Source organism: Pan troglodytes, chromosome 2 (assembly GCF_028858775.2).
Source record: "Pan troglodytes isolate AG18354 chromosome 2, NHGRI_mPanTro3-v2.0_pri, whole genome shotgun sequence".
NCBI lineage: Eukaryota > Metazoa > Chordata > Mammalia > Primates > Hominidae > Pan > Pan troglodytes.
Window position 1 is genome coordinate 136,698,770 of NC_086015.1, and position 12,263 is coordinate 136,711,032.

Sequence of the window (12,263 nt, forward strand, 5' to 3'; positions counted from 1 at the left end):
ATCAGGCAGTTATTCGAATTAATGTTTATGAAGCATTTATAAAATAGGAATGTGCTCATAATATAAGGTAAAATGAGGAGAAAATGAGAGTACAGAATGGTATATGCCAGAAGCCAAAAAATAGTTTCTGTAAAGGACGAGACAGTAAATATTTCAGGCTTCTTGGGCCAGATGGCCTCTGTTGTAACTCCTCAGCGCTGCCACTGCAGTGTGAAAGCAGCTGTAGCCAATAGGTAGCAAATGAGCATAGCTGTGTTCCAATAAAACTTTATTTACAAAAATAAGCGGTGAGATGGATTTGGCCTGTGGACTGCAGTTTGCCACTTCCTGGTATATACAGTAGGGTAAAACATTCAAACAAAGAAACTAGGCATTGAGAAAAAATTTTAGAAAGAAAAGACTAAAATGGGATTAGCAGTTGTTGCCTTTGAGTGATGGATCAGTCTGACACTTTGAGATGTTTTTTCTTTTTTGTTTTTGAGTATTTCTCAAGTTTTTGTTAAATAGTATACATTATATTCATGGAAGAAAAACAACTTTTATTAAACCTCATAAATAATACAGGAATTAACCAGAAAATAGGATGCATAGGGTTTGTTCTTCCCTTCTCCATCTCCCACCCATTTCTGACTTTGTAATCTTGAAACAGAGGATGAAAAGTGACAAGGAAGGAAAATGTGGAAAAGTAGAGAAAATAAGGTAGATGTCTGAGTTAAGGCAAAAGGCTGTTTCTGAGCTCTTGATTACTATTTAGTGGTTCTTGATCCTGGCTACGCAGCAGAATTATTTCAGAGCATTTTCAAAATTCGCCATCCCAGACCAACTAAATCAGACGGAGGAGAGGGACTTTGTGATTTTTAAAGCTCTCTGGATGATTCTAATATGCAGCCAGATTTGAGAACCATAAGAATTATAAAAAGCTATGAAAAGAAAAATAGGAGAGGCTTTTCTGTCCTTTCCCCCACCATACTCCCTCTATCCCCCAAGTATCAACAAGAACCTTCCCAGCAGGGTCTTCATCAATTCTGGATCCCCCAAATGTTCTCCAGCCTAGAAAACATCCTTTCACTCACCCATTTCTCCAACCCCTACCCCGTTTCAATAGCTTCCTTTCTTTCTAACCACCAATCCTTGAGCCAGGTCACTACAAACACTTTTTGATGGCAAATAGCGCCTAGTTATTCAAAAAATGACTTCCTCTCGCCCCACCCAACCTGATGAGAAGTGGAGCAACACAGAGGTAAAGTGAAGCCATAGATTTGAGTTTGGTCCATTGCCTTTTTTAACAGACTCATGACAGATAACAGATAATTAATGGTCCTAGAGACCATCTGATCCCATTCCCTAATTTTAGGTGTGAGGAAACTGAGACCCAGAGAGTGCAGGTGACTTCCCACGATCACACAGCTGGTTGAGAGCTCCATAGTTCAACTCTCCTGTTCTTGGTCCAGAGACCTTTTGTCTGCATTGGGCTGCATCGTTTCTCCCCTGGCTCTGCTTCTAAAGCTAAACCTCAGAGGCCCAGCAGTTTGCAAACTTTGCTTCTGTCCCAGCCCTCCTGCGGTGTGCACCACACTGTGGTAACTGTTTCTTTGGGAAAGGACAGACTATTATAATTATCAGAAATAAATCCTTCATAGTTTGAAAAAGAAAAAAAAAAGGTCATTATTATCTCCTCCTCACCCCTTGGAGAATCATCACTAGCCCAACAGTAACTCAAACATTAATTCTGAACAGATTCATTAGTGTTTTTTTAATAGAGTAATCTGAAAGCTACATCTCAGAGAAAACAGACAGTATTTGTTTTAGCTTGGCCAATGCTGCCTGGGCCTCTTGCAGAAAGGCAGAGCTCAGAAAATATTTGCAGAATGAGTGAATTCCTCTGATCATCAACAGAGATCTGAACTGACAGCCAGAATTCCTCCAATAAATAGTTTTGTCAGTTGCAGTTGTGCCCTCAGGGGCTGACATTTGCTCATCCTGAGCATCTCTTGTCGGTTTCTTGGCGGCAAAGCATAAATGTGAAATGGCTTAGCACACACAGCTTTCAAAAGCTTTTGTAAAGAAAATGCAAGCATGCATTTAATTACCTTTCGGACCACAGAGGCTGAAAATTAATTAACATGATTAATTTATATCTTAGTTTAGGTTCCTTCAGAAGCAGATCCTGAAACAAATATTGGAGTTAAGGTAGTTTACCTGGAAGTTGGGGAGTTAAAAACCAACAAAATACCAGTAGAGAAGCAAAGAAGGGAACCAACAAAGAATGCATAATCAAACCAGTTACCACTGTGGGAGACTGACGTGTAAACCAAGAAGAATTGTGAGAAACGGTATAGACTACAGGAGAGGGGAAAGGCGAGGGAGCTGAGATGTTAATACCATCTCCCAACAGTCTTCTGCCATCTGCTACCAGAGTGGCCTTCCAAAGGCTTCAGAGAAACTCTCAGGCAAAAAGATGCAGAATCTGGCAGGGGGAACAGGAGAGCACTAAACTGCAAAAGCCTAAGGGATAAAGGCGGTACCATCAGCAACTGCTAGAACTTATCTGCCAATTCTGTTTATTTTTTCAGTCATTAAAAGCTTAATAAAATAGAGACAAAAAAAATTTATTAAGAGGTTCGGCTAAGGTCAGTGCAGTAATCATATTCTTTCCAGCTATGGTGTTACGAATGTCAGAAACCTCATGGTCCAGTTTTTGGAGCTTCTGAAGTTGTATGATTCAGAGATGACAGGATCAGATTGGTCCAGAGAATTTCTGGAGGGTCTTAAAGTCTAGCTCTTCCTTGTCTATTTATTGTGGTTACCTAATGCAGGGTACTCAGGGATGCTTCAGGAACCTCAGACAACATGCCACACCACACTCTAGACCTCCTAGTTAGTCATGTAAAACAAAACAACTTTTTTTTTAAGTTGGGCACTGTGGCATGTGCCTGTAGTCCTAGCTATTCAGGAGGCTGAGGCAGGAGGATTGCTTGAGGCCAAGAGTTCAAAGGAGAAGTACACTATGATCATGCCTATGGATAGCCACTCTACTTCAGCCTGGGCAACATGGTGAGACCTCATCTCTTTTTTAAAAAATGCTTTTTGTCTCCTATGCTCTTACAAAATGCTTCTGACACCAAATATGTAGGTTTGTTCCACACCAAGCAGATCTCCAAACACCAGCTGAGTGTCCTATAATTCAATTCAATCCTGACACTACCTGCCTGAAGTAGTATCAGATCCCACAGGTTAAGGGCTCAGTCCCATAAGACAGCCCTCACTTCAGATGACAAGTCTGGCCCTCCCATACTTTGGATGAACTGGCTATAAATTAGGGGTTCCCACAACGTCCTCTGCAGAGGGATAAGTAGATAGTTTGCTAGAACAGTGCCCAGAACTCAGGGAAACACTTTACATATTTTTGCCAGCTTATTATAAAGGATACAATTCAGGAGCAGCCAAATGGAGGAGATGCTTAAGGCAACGTATGTGAGAAGGGGCACAGAGCCCCCAACTCCAAATTTTTGACTCTATTATAATAACACTTGGCTTAAAATGCAAACATGTCATACAGCTATACAAAAATATTATTTCTTTTATCCTTATTCTATAAGCTTGTTTTCTATTTTTAAGAAAAGGTTTTTTTTAACCTTTTAAACTTTTTTTGTTAAAAACTAAGACACATACATACACATTAGCCTAGGCCTACACAGGGTCAGGATCATCAATATCACTGTCTTCCACCTCCACATCTTGTCCCACTGAAAGGTCTTCAGGGGCAGTGACGTGTGGAGCTTTCAGCTCCTGTAACAACAATGCCTTCTTCTGGAATTCCTCCTGAAGGACCTGCCTGAGGCTGTTTTACCGTTAACTATTTTTCTTTTTTAATAAGTAGGAGTACGCTAATGATAAAAAGTATAGATACAGTAAATACTTAAACCAGTAACATTTACTATTATTAGCAAGTGTTATGCACGGCACATAATTGTATGTGCTAGACTTTTATATGACTGGCAGTGCAATAGGTTTGTTTACACTGCATCATCACAGGGTCTCACAAAGCTGCAATCAAGGTACCCACCAGGGCTGCGTTCTCATCTTCAGAGTTTGTTCGGGTTCTTGGCATGGTTCAATTCCTTGCAGATGTAGGCTTGAGGTCCTCAACTCCTAGAGGCCAGTCCTCCTCAGAGGCCATTTACAACATGGCTGTTTGCTCCTTCAGGGCCAACAGAAAAGCATTACCATTTTAAGCCTTTAATCTGATTAAGTCAGGCCCACTCAGATACTCCTCTTTTGATCAGCTCAAATTTAGCTGATTTGGAACCATAATTACATGTCAAAATCTCTTCATCCTTGTCATCTAACATAATTTAATCATTGGACATAACACCAGAGAGCAGAGATCATGGAGGCCATCTTAGAATTCTGCCTACCAGGCCCCTCAGTGTTGAGCAGAGAACTAAAACTCTGCCCCTCCCCAAACCCCCACCATCTCACCTCCTCTGCCAGGCAAACAGCTCTGCCCTCAGCCCACCTCCTCTAGGGGAGCACGGGTCCCGTCTTTCTTGTCCAATTTCTCAGCCGGGGCACTGAGACGTCTTTGTTCCCTCACCCTAAGCCTGGTCTGAAGTCTGCCTCCTGCAATGCAAGCTCTGTTTTGCCTTCTTAGCCTTCTTCCTGAGATGCTCCTTCCATTCAATTTCCATTTGCCCAAAGCTGACTCCACACTTTCATTCCCAGAGGCCTCATTTCTCCGTCCCTTGCCTGCTGCAACTGGTTGATGTATACAATACCCAAAGGCTTAATCAATCACCAGCACAAGCTGGTGGTTGCCCGGATGTGAGAGAACTCAGTCTGTCTTAAGAGTCCCCAGGGTCAGGAACAAATGGATTGCTCCCATGCTATCTTCTCTAACAGTAGGTCTGCACTTGCCTCAGGTCAGTTTGAGGCATCTGCGGTCAGGAACTTTATCTGAGCTGTAACCATCATGCCTTCATGTCACATGTCAGGATGACAGATTGTGCAAACCATTAAGAATGAAGACAAGTGAATAGATTGAAATGAATTGTGAAGTTTCTGGTTGTTGATAGTCTTAGGGCCAAAAGAAACATTCAAGATCATCTAAAGCAGGGCCATCTAACTGAAATATCGCAATGATGGGCATAGTCTATAATCCACGCAGCAATCCGGTATGGTAGCTACTGGCCACAAGGGCTTTACAGGTGCAGTGGCTCATGCCTATAGTCCCAGCACTTTGGGAGGTCAAGGTGGGCAGATCGCTTGAGCCCAGGAGTTCAAGACCAGCCTAAACAACATGGCAAAACCCTGTCTCCACAAAAATACAAAAATGAGCCAGGTGTGGTGACATGTGCCTGCAGTCCCACGGGAACTACTTGGGAAGCTGACATGGGAGGATCACCTGAGCCTAGGAGGTCGAGGTTGCAGTGAGCTCTGATCGCACCACTGCACTCCAGCCTGGACAACAGAGTGAGACTCTGTCTCAAAAATAAATAAATAAATAAAGCTGAGGAACGAACTTTTAATTATATTTAATTTTTATTTCAGCAGCTACAGATGACTAGTGACTGCTCTATTAGAGGACAGCATAGGTCTAGATTTACCCACGAGGAGAAGAGAAACCTTGAATAGCATCTCCCCATGTCATCTACACTTACAAACAATAATTTTCCCTGTAAACACAGACATTTTATACAAGCTACTCTGTCTAGACTTTTTCTATTCTTGCTTTTACCAACAAGAGTCAATATTTTCTAAGATATATGAAGCTGAATTAAAACGGGCACTGCCACTCTGACTCTAGACTACAAGATGACCTCTTGTGCTATTGCCATGTTAACCACCTGGGAAAGTTCCTTTCCAGGGGAACAGCAAAAGCAGGACGCCTGACAGCATCTGTAATCTAGAGGCTCCTGTGTGCCGATGAGCTGGCTGGACTCCCTGAGGGCTCTTCAGTGAAATAAGCCATGGCTGTAGCCAGTGTGCTCAAGGCAAACACTGAACGGGGATCCCGAAGCATCTTCATATCTCTGAATCTCACAGAGAGCTTCACAAAAGGGCCCCTGTTTGCTTTTATGTCTTTTTAAATTGACTTTTATTTTATTTCAACATGTATAATAGATAATACATTCACTTAGTTCAAAATTCAAAACATACAAAAGATATAAAGTGAAAAGTGCTATCCAACCCATGTCCTAGCCACCGTTTTTTTCTATGGGGGTCAATCAATGTTATCCTTTTCTTGTATGTCATTTCAGAAACATTTTACCCATATACAAAGAAATATATGTATATTTTTTTCCTGTCTTTTTACACAAGTAGTATTCAGAACATACTGCTTTATGACTGTATGATATTATACCACAGGGAGCAGCAAACTCTGGCCCACAAGCCAAATCTGACCCATTGCCTGTTTTTACAAATAAAGTTTTATTGGAACATGACCGTCACATTCATTTACATATCATCTGTGGCTGCATTTGCACTACACAAGTGGAGTTCAATAGTTGCAACAGAGACCATATGGCCTGCTAAGCCTAAAACATTTACTATCTAGCTAGTCACAGAAAAAGTTGTCAACCTCTGTTCTAGCTAAGAGATGCCCCAGAATTTGTTTAGCCTGTTCCCTACTGCTGGGCATTGAGGGTGGTTTCCAATCTTTTGCTATTAGAAGAAATTAGTCACTAACATGGTATACCTCTCATTTCCATATATAGAAATGTATCTGTTAAATGAACTTATAGACATGGAATTGTTGGCCCCAAAAATGTGTGCACTGGTAATTTTGATAAATATTGCCAATTGCTCTCTACAAAGATTATAACAATTTACATTTCTATCAGAAATATTTGAGAGTGTCCATTTCCCCATATCTTCACCAATACTTTGTGATCTTTGCTAATACTATGGGTTAAAATGCATTTCTTGCAAATTGCTTTTGTGTGTACTAGCAGATCATATCTTTTGCCCATTTGGGTTACTGTAGTTGTATGCTATAGTAGCATATACCAGTTGGTGCAGCTGCAAAGAGAATAGGGAGAATCAAGAATCAGAGCAGATTTTAAAAGGAAAAACCAAAAGACTGTCTCATTGAGGTAGGTACTGCCTACTCTTTGCCTCTTCTTTTCTCTAGTTAAGAGAACACACAGGCTGGGTGTGGTGGCTCACTCCTGTAATCCCAGCACTTTGGGAAGCAAAGGCAGGCAGATCACTTGAGGTCAGGAGTTCAAGACCAGCCTGGCCAACATGGTGAAACCACGTCTCTACTAAAAATACAAAAAATTAGCCGGGTGTGGTGGCACACACATGTAATCCCAGCTACTGGGGAAGCTGAGGCATGAGAATCCCTTGAACCCAGGAGGTGGAGGATTGCAGTGAGCCAAGAACACTCCACTGCCCTCCAGCCTGGGCGACAGAGTGAGACTTTGTCTCAAAAAAACAGACAACAAACAAAAAAACACAGACATTGTAGAGTGCTCTCTCAGGCCCTTATCTTCTTATGTTGTGTGTTTAAACTCACAACTGGTTGACTACCAATATCTGGGTAACTACATAGGGGATCACCCAACATTGCAACCTCTTTCTTACATCTTCTACCAAGGAATCTCCACTCACTTATTCATTCAAAATCTATTTGTCAAGGACAAACCAGGTGCAAGGCCCTGACTTGATGCTATGGTTCCTGAAGTCCCTGACTTCAAAGAACGCTCGTCCCAGACTACCTGATTGTGCTGATCTCAAAGCATATCTTAGATATTTTTTAATAGATCTTTCCCATAAAAAGTGTAAGGACTGGCCAGGCACAGTGGCTTATGCCTGTAATCCTGGTGCTTTGGAATGCGGAGGCAGGAGGATCCCTTGAGGCCAGCAGTTTGAGATCAGCCTGGGCAACATAGTAAGACCCCACCTCTACAAAAAAAATTTTTTTTAATTGGTCAGGTGTAGAAGCACGCAACTGTAGTCCTAGCTACTCAGGAGGCTGAGGGAGGAGAACTGCTTGAACTCAGGAGGTCGAGGCTGCAGTGAGCTATGATCTTATCGCTGCACTCCAGCCTGGGCAACAGAGTGAGACCCCATCCTAAAATAAAATAATAGAAAAATCTATTTTTCTCTTTAGAATTAGACTCATTGCTGAGCCTCTTCAGCTGATTTTATCAAGAGGATGAGCTTACTTATTACAAGGGGGCAGCAAGGTCACAAAGCCATTTACTCCTCTGTGTTTTGTTTGGCAGCTCCAACGGGGGCTGGGAATTGGTCCTACACTCAAACAGCAGCTTCAATAGCTGGGCAGTTCTTGTGTAAACTCACAGAGAAACTTGTAGCCTAGCCGGGCCAGCTCCTCTGCCAGTGTTGAAGTTTCACTGAGTGAGGCGTGCACTTCTTTTTAATCCCCGCTGAGGAGAGCCCATGTTGCTAGTGCAGACTGGATGGCATCCAGCCTTCTCCCAAATAAATCCTACATCTGGCTGAGGAAGGTCGGGAGTGTGTGCTGCCTGTCAAAAGCTATCCTTAGCTAAATAACACATGACACCACATAACTGTAAAATGACTTACAACTGTTATAGTAACGATAGCTGATCCTCTTAATGAAAAGGAGATTTGATCTCATCCTATTCCTGGTAGATCCTCCTCTGCTTCCCTAGTCCCTAGCATGTGCCTGGCCTACATTGTAAACCTTCAGTAAATATTGTTGAGCACATTCTAGGTGTAAAAAGCTATGTTAGGTCTTCAAAAGGGGCAGAGGGGTGAGTAAGAAGTTGTTCCTATAAATAAGGAACCCACAGTCCAGTGTGGATGTTGGCTGGTGTAGCTGTGGGAGGCAAGAAATGGGTAGAAAGGCTACTCTTCTACAAGGCAGGATGAAATTTTCCACAAAAGCAGAGCCAGCCAAGCTTTTATGGAGCATCTACCAAGGGTTCTAAGCACCCGACAGGTACGTTCTCATTCAATCTTCCCAACATGAGATAGGTATTGCGATTTTAGCATTTTATAGAGGAGGAAACTGAAGCACAAAGAGGTTAGGTAATTTGCCCAAAATTACACACTTAGAAAGTGGCAACACTAGGATTCAAATTACACATTCTGACTCCAGAATCCACACTCTTAACTGTTAGTTTGAACTGGACAGACCACGTGAATGGGGGGACCTTAATTTGGTTTTTAAAAGATTTTTTTGTAGAAACAGGATTTCAGTATGTTGCCCAGGCTGGTCTTGAACTACTGGCCTCAAGCAATCTTTCTGCTTTGGCCTCCCAAAGTGCTGGGATTGCAGATGTGAGCCACCATGCCCAGCTGATTTCTTTTTTAAGAATAAATAAGTGACATCTTGTGGAATGTGAGGTTGGAGAGGCCTTTGTCCCGGGGTGCTAAAAGTTATGCCAGACTTCTGTTGGGAGCTTTTCAAACCAAGCCTCTGTGCCCTCCTTGTGGGATTCTTCTATGACACAAGATAGGGAACCCCTGTATTCCCACGGGACCATTGTTTACCTTTCTCCATGAACAGCACGATGAGATTAGCATGATCTCATGAAATCCGAAAAGTGCTTAAGAGCCAAGGCGGGTAGCTGCATTCTGCAGTAGAACAATGCTCGTATAAAGCAATTGATCACCAGTTGCAAAAACCAGAGTGCTCGAGTGACTTGCTCAAACCTGCACAGCAACTGCTTAGTGAAAGGCAGAAGACACATGAGGCAGACAGCTCATCTGGATACGTGATCTGCTGAGAATGCACTTGCAATTTCAAAGACCAGGAAGTATCAACATTCTCTCTCCTCACTCTCCCTCCTCCTGAACACTCGCCTTCCCCTCACATTGCAAGGTAGCGTTTCTGTCAGTTCTGGGTCATTGCCAAGGGTGTTTTTAGGAATGGCCATCCTAATCAGCAAAGTGGGTCAGGCTTGGACTTGGAGATGGTTCTTTTCCTCTTTTCCAGTCCTCATTTGTATCTTCAAGAGTCAGGCTCTCAAATACTTAATTATTACTTACTTAGAACACATTGCTTTTCTCTTCTCACATCCTTCATGTGCAAAAACATGCTAATTTAATTTGAAATTTGAAAATCTTTATTATGTTTCAAAATGTCGACATGCTCTCCTGCCCCAGAAGTAATTGCACTCCTACGCTGCTGGAGTGCAAACATGGGCGGCTCAGGTCCTGTGCAGTTTCAAAGCCTAGGGATCAACATATTTGAATTTCATCACACACCCTAACAACTGCACTGGGCAACAAAACACAGCCCCACCTTCCTAGCCTCAGGGGCTAGATGACACACCTACTATCTGGTCTATGAGAAGAAATCTGGAGGCACAGGGTTGAAATGGAAACAGAAATAGAGTTATAATAACCAGAAAGCACAAATCTAAAAAGCCATTGGATAAAAATGTGTAATACTTTTAGGTGAATTACTTTTAGCAGTGGTTACTTTAGGTGAGTTAAAGCAATTAAGTGGGAAGTATCTCTTGTGGTGAGATGATTTGAGAAGGAACACAGTGACATTAAAACTTGTAGTGATCAAATTACATTCTTTTGCTCTTTCAATCTTAAACTAGAAGAAAGCCTTTGTTCAGTGCTGGGAGGTCTTTAACACCTCTGTTGTACTTATTTATCTCCCCTTTCCACAAAGAGAAAGCAGGCCTCAGGACTTAGCAGCTTGGCAGTCAATGGTAGCTGGAATTTAATAACAGTGGTTGGTTATAACTTTATTAATTTTTTAGTTATCCTCTACCCACTGCAAGGGATACTGTTTCATTGGTTTCTGCAGCGATCTAGAATTTTGCTTCCATGGACCAGGCATGCACCTGCGAGTGCAGATTTCTGAGCTGTACTCAGGATCCCCTGCATCAGAGCCCACATTTTCTCAAGATCCTAAGGTGACGCTCATGCACATTTAACCTATAGTTTCCATTTTAAACTAACCTACAGTTTACAGATAACTAACCTACAGTTTCCATTTTAAACACGTTTATTTGTAAAGAAAGAGTGAATTGGTTTAAATAAAAATAGCATGAATGAGTATTAAGAGAGCGTGAAAAACCACGTCAGTGGTCCAAGAACATTTGAGAAACACCTAAATACAGTATTTTTGCTAATGAAACTAAGACATAGTGTTTCAGCCAAGAGACCAGTAAATATCACGGAAGCCACTCACTGGATTGAGAGGGGACAAATCACGTGAGGGACTGTGGCTATAGCCTTGGCCAGCAGCTTTACACTAGACCTGCACACCAAGGCTTTGAAACTTGCCTCCATTCCTTCCCTGGCTTTTCCCCATGGAGTGATGGTAAATGTTTCACAACTGCTTTCTGGGTGAAATATATGTATATGTATATATGTGCCAATCAAATTCACAATACTGCTTAAGGGTAATATAACAATTCCCACTGATTTTTTTATATATAATTTTAGAAATAACACAAATTTTAAGACAAAATACTTTGCTATTTCAATTACACCTATAACTTCAGCATGACTTGCTATTTCTTGGAAAATTCACCAACCATTTTTTATAATTCTATCATCAACAATAGTATCACAAAATCAGACTACAAAAAATGCTTGATTACTAATTTCTGATTAAGCAAAAAGTCACTCACATTATTTGTTACTGGTGGCAAATCTGTAGGGGGTCTGAAGCAACCTCAATTCTTGCCTCCTCAGAAGAAAGAATTCAACTGAAGGGCATAAAGCAGAAGAAGAGACGGAGGCAAGTTTTAGAACAGGAGTGAAAGTTTATTTAAAAACTCTAGAGCAGAGACCGGGCGTGGTGGCTCATGCCTGAAATCCCAGCACTTTGGGAAGCTGAAGCCGGCGGATCAACTGAGGTCAGGATTTCGAGACCAGCCTGGCCAACATGGAGAAACCCCATCTCTACTAAAAATACAAAAATTAGCCGGGCATGGTGGCAGGCGCCTGTAATCTCAGCTACTCGGGAGGCTGAGGCAGGAGAATTGCTTGAACCTGGGAGGCAGAGGTTGCGGTGAGCTGAGATCGCACCATCGCACTCCAGCCTGGGGGACAAGAGCAAGACTTCATCTCAAAACAAAACAAACAAAAAACTCTAGAGCAGAAACAAAAGGAAGGAAATACACTTGGAAGAGGGCCAAGCAGGCAACTTGAAAGACAAGTGCGCAGTTTGACCTTTTGACTTGGGGATTTATACGTTGGCATGCTTCTGGGATCTTTCATCCCTTCTCCCCTGATTCCTCCCTTGGGATGGGGTGTCCGCATGTGCGATGGCCTGCTAGCACTTCGGAGGGGAGCAT

General features: G+C 42.2%; 1 protein-coding gene across 1 annotated transcript in view; it reads left to right on the plus strand.

Annotated features, from left to right (window-relative positions):
- The window catches only part of BFSP2 (beaded filament structural protein 2), a 68,790-nt gene that overhangs the window by 47,500 nt on the left and 9,027 nt on the right, over nt 1-12,263 (plus strand). The window lies entirely within an intron of this gene.